The following is a 5,072-nucleotide window of genomic DNA, read 5'->3' on the forward strand; positions in this document are numbered from 1 at the left end:
GACCAAGGGGTGTCTCCCTACTGAGACTCCCCCCACTGGCTCATGAAAGCAATGAATTGCCACTGAATACACCCTTATAAAATAATAATAATATAATTAAATAATTTCCCCTCGGGGATCAATAAAGTATTTCTGATTCAGATTCTGATTCTGATTATCGTACTAGACGCCTTTCCTGAATGTAAAAGAGACTGCAGGAAGGGCAATACCAGGTGAACAGAACAAGTGGCCCGGTCTACCTGCTGTCTGTGACACCAGTCAGAGAACACCCTCCATTTCTGACTGTAGCTAGCCCGAGTGGAAGGAGCTCTGGCACTACGTATTGTCTGCATAACTGCCTCATCTAAGTCCTCAGGCTGGGGCTGCAGATCGGCCACGCCCACAACTGCAGAGTTGCTGGTTTGGGGTGCCAGATCTGACAGGCAGGGGCCATGGCAGTCTGTGAAGAAGACGGAGAAGAGCCGGGAACCAAGGTCTCCCTGGCCACCTGGGAGCTATCAGTAGAACCCTGTAATGTCCTGTCGCCACCCTCCACAGGACATGGGGAATCAGAGGCAACGGGGGAAAAGCGTACAACAAGCCTGTCGGCCACTCTTGCGACAGTGCATCTATTCCCAGGGGAGCTCCTTGAGGCTCCAAAGAGAACCACTCCTCGCAGTGCGTCGTCCTCGCTGACGCAAAGAGATCGGTCTGCGCCCTGCCGATTCGGGACCAGAGCCACACCACTACCTCTGGGTGCAACCTCCAGTCGCCCAGAAGTGGTCCCGTCCTGGACAGGAGATCGGCTGCCTGATTGTGAACCCCCGGCATGAAAATGGCCCTGAGGGATGCTAGACGGGGAAATGCCCACAACAAAAGTTCCCTGGTCGCCTGTAGACACCGGAGAGACCTGGTGCCCCCTTGATGATTGATGTGGTAGACAGTGGAAGAGTTGTCTGACCTCACCAAGACATGCTTGCCCCTGATAAAGGGGAGAAGTCCCATCAACGCCAGGTGGACTGCCCTCAATTCCAACAGGTTGATGTGTTGGCCCCTCCACTGGGGACTCCACACACCCCTTACTGTCCTTCCCAGACTGCACCCCAGCCTGTCAGGGAGGCATCTGTGGACACCACTGCTCGACGCGATGGGACGTCCCCCATTGGAACTCCCACAGTCAAGAGGGATTTGTCCCTCCAAGGGCGGAGGGCTTCTACAAACCGTCGTGTTATCCTGAGCTTTACCCGTCTGTCCTGTTTTGGATGAAGACGGAAAGCATTTAGCCACCTCTGCAAAGGACGAGCTCTGAGCAGGCCCAAGGGAACCACTGACACTGCTGCTGAGATCATCCCTAGCAGTCTCTGAATCTGAGCTACCTCCATCCACCTGCTAAGCTGAAACTGCTCTGCCAGGGCTACCAGCTTTGCTCCCTCAGAGGAGTGAGGGAGGCCGACATAGTGAGAGAGTTGAGACATAACCCCACAAACACTGCATGCTGTGTTGGTTCGAGATTGCTTTTTCCCAAATTTACCTCGAAGCCAAAGTCTTGCACATGGTCCATGACCCTCCTTGTGTCCTGGAGCACCTGACTGCGACTTGGAGCACAGACCAGCCAGTCGTCCAGATAGGGCAAGAATTTCAGACCGGCTATCTGCAACGGAGACAACGCGGCTGCCACCACCCTGGTAAACACTCTGGGGGAAAGTGACAGGCCGAAAGGGAGGACCTTGAACTGATAGGCCTGTCCCTGGAATGCAAACCGCAGAAAGGGCCAATGGTCCTTGCAAATAGGAACATGGAAGTAGGCGTCCTTTAGATCCGGGGAAGTGAACCACTCCCCTCTCTCGATTGACAGTAGGATCTGCCGTGTACATTTTGAATGGTAGCACCTTTATAAATCTGTTCAGTTGTCTTAGGTCTAGAATGGGACGCAGGCCGCCATCCTTTTTTGGAATTAAAAAGTACTTGGAGTAGAACCCAGCGCGCTGTTCATCTGAGCCTACTCTGACAATCACCTCCTTCTGAAGGAGGATCACAATCTCCGCGGCCAGCACCTGTGCCTGGACTGCGTCCTTTACCACGGTCATATGGACCCTGGTAAAGGGAGGGGGGCGCCGCCAAAACTGAATCCTGTAACCTTTCCCCACCGTCGCCAGAACCCAAGGATCTGACACGGAACGTTCCCAGCTGTCCAGGCGACAGCGGTTCGGCGACCAACCCTGCAGCATCAGGTACTACGCCCCTGAGGTCCCGGACCTCTGGGGGGGCGTGTCCTCTGCGACGTCCCTCTAGGACCTGAGCGGGACTGGTACCTTTGACGCTGTGAAGGCTGTCTAACAGCCTCACTAGAGGTTAACATCTCCTGACCCTGCCGCCTATTGAAACTGCGGGACCCTGATGTCTGAGATGAAGGCTGAGGTCCCCTAGTCCTATACCTAGTGGCGCCTGGGCAGTTAAATGTGCGCTGGACACTATCCCTGGTGTGTCGAGACTTCTCCGCTTTGTCCAGCAGGCTCTGAGAGTCTGGATGAAAAACCCTGCCAGGCACCACTGGCAAATTAGTCAGTTCTTTCCTGATATTCTCAGGTAAAGTGGTCTGTGCTTGCCAAACCTGCCGGCGTGCTAGCATGGCAGATGACATGGCTACCCCCATATCTCTCGTGAGTTGGGCATGAGTAACCAGAGCCCCCTCAATCAGGCTCATAGTGTCCTGATCCTCTTGGCTGACGTTTTTCCTAATGGCCGCCAGCAGAATAGCCAATGCATTACCTGAGCTTGCTGCTCTTGTGGCTGCATTATATGTACGGCACACAAGACTGACGGTTTTGCAACACTCCTTAACTGGGCAACGAGGGTTGGCAGTTACTCGCTCTGGGCCGAGCGACATCAGGGCCTCCATCTCCCTTTCCACAGGTGGCATGTCCGCCAGGCCGGTCTCAGAGGCATATTGGGGTCTTGTCAGCCTGCGACACCCTGCGTTAAATTGTGGCGCAGCTGCCGGGTTGTTCCAAGCTTTTCTAAGCATCTGCAGATAGTCTGCCGCCGCTGGAACAGTCACTGAGGGCTGGGGCTGAGAAATACCTGCCCACACTCCCTCTACTGAACTTGGAGCCTCTGCCGGAACTGAGAGCCCGACAATCTTGGCCGCACTCAATATTTTCCCCATAACATCCTGAGCTGGGGTCTCATTGTCTGGCATACTTCCCAGATCTGACTCCAATCCACCCAGTGAGGAGTTGAGCTTCTCCTCCTCAGCATTTCCGGACAGTCCAGCGCTCCCCCCAAAAGAATTGTGAGCATACAGTGAGAGGACATCCGGTGAACCTTGCCTCTCTGACTGATATGGTGGCAGGTCATGCTGAGAGGCCATGCTAGGCTCCTGAACCTCTGAGGATGAGCCAGCGACTGGATGTTGAGCTTCGATCCTAGTCAGCCGATTCGATAGGCTCTGATGCAGCTAGGATTTGAATTTGTGTGTCCTCCTGCTGTCCCCGCTTTTCAGGGCTAAGCTGCCTCTTATGTGCAGACTTCCCTGAGTGATGGCGATCGGGATTGCGGTCCCGCTTGTGCCTCTTGCTCTGCTTAGAAGCATGTCTGCCTTCTTTTGTTTTACTTGGAGGAGGGTGAGCCGCCATCTTATTTCACGCTGTCTCCTCCACCGGCTTTGCACTGCGCCTACGCTCCTCCAGAGAGAGCTCTGCAGCTGCAGGGCATAGATTTTCAATGTCCTCCACCAGATGTGCCACTCCCAAACAGTGGGGGCACTCTCTATGGCCATCACGGGGATCCATGGTCACCCAACAATATCTACACCACTGGGAGGCCATTCCCAAACACAGCCGCTGCGAACAGCGGAGGCTTGTGTCACACTTGAGTACCCACTGCAAACAGGGGACCAATTAAACAAACAAACAACCAAATCAAAATACCACCATCGGGTGTATAAGAATAATACAACTCAAATCAGTTCACCAATTCACTTACTCGTATTGTGAACAAACAAATCAAAATAACACCGTCTGGTGTATGAGAATAATATAACTCAAATCAGTTCACAAATTTAATTGAAATATTGTGAACAAACAAATCAAAATAACACCGTCTGGTGTATGAGAATAATATAACTCAAATCAGTTCACAAATTTAATTGAAATATTGTGAATAAACAAATCAAAATAACACCGTCTGGTGTATGAGAATGTTATAACTTTAATCAGTTCACAAATGCAATTGAAATATTGTGAACAAACAAACCAAAACAACACCGACCGGTGTATGAGAATAATATAACTCAAATTAGTTCACTAATTCACTTACTTGTAATAATCTGAACAATAGTGTTCAATCAAATAACCAAATATCAACAAAAAGAGACCACAGTTGAAGAAAACAAGGCTATATGGCTTCCACTCACTGTACGCGAACGCACAAAGGTAGGCCGAACAAACGTCCCTCCCGCTGCAAACAGCGAGTCGTCAGGGCACAAACAAACTTAAACTTACTTTATATAATAACGAATGATGGTGAGAACAAGCCGTTCACTTACCAGCGCCGCTGCTAACCGCTACTAAGCTCACTCGGGAGCACTCCACACCTGGAAAGACACCTGTGAGGATGAGCAGAAATCAACAATGAACATGCATTAAACTAACCGACCCACGCGCAATCCACAGGGACACTAGGCACCTGCACCGTAGTGACAGATTGAGAATAGTGTGGTCCTGAAAGCGAGAATACTCACGGTCTCGGATGAGGCGAGTAAGGCAAAGAGGAGGAGGCAGTGTCACCCGGATACTCTTGTAGACTACGAGTCAAGCCTCCTAAGGTCAGTCACATGACTTTGTTGACATAAGGGGCTCTAGTTTCCCGGCACGGTGCAGGGTGGCGCAGGGTGGCGAAACCTGCGCAGAGCTAGTTTCGAGCAACGCAACCTGAGGCGCGCTCAGTTTGGTAGTTTGGCAGACCGAGGTGCGCTGAGATGGGTGTGGCGGTGCAGCAGGGGGAGGTGTCGACAGATCCAGCTTGGCGCAGTGACAGTTTCGTGCCAAAAGGTGCGCTAAAAGCTCGCCAGCTGAAACCAGGTCTACTGTCAG

At 52.0% G+C, this 5,072-nt stretch overlaps 1 pseudogene; it reads right to left on the bottom strand.

Annotated features, from left to right (window-relative positions):
• Positions 1-351: 351 nt before the first annotated feature.
• On the bottom strand, positions 352-2,207 carry LOC126396087 (uncharacterized; annotated as a pseudogene).
• Between the last annotated feature and the right edge of the window lie 2,865 nt (positions 2,208-5,072).

This window comes from Epinephelus moara, chromosome 9, assembly GCF_006386435.1.
Source record: "Epinephelus moara isolate mb chromosome 9, YSFRI_EMoa_1.0, whole genome shotgun sequence".
Classification (NCBI taxonomy): domain Eukaryota; kingdom Metazoa; phylum Chordata; class Actinopteri; order Perciformes; family Serranidae; genus Epinephelus; species Epinephelus moara.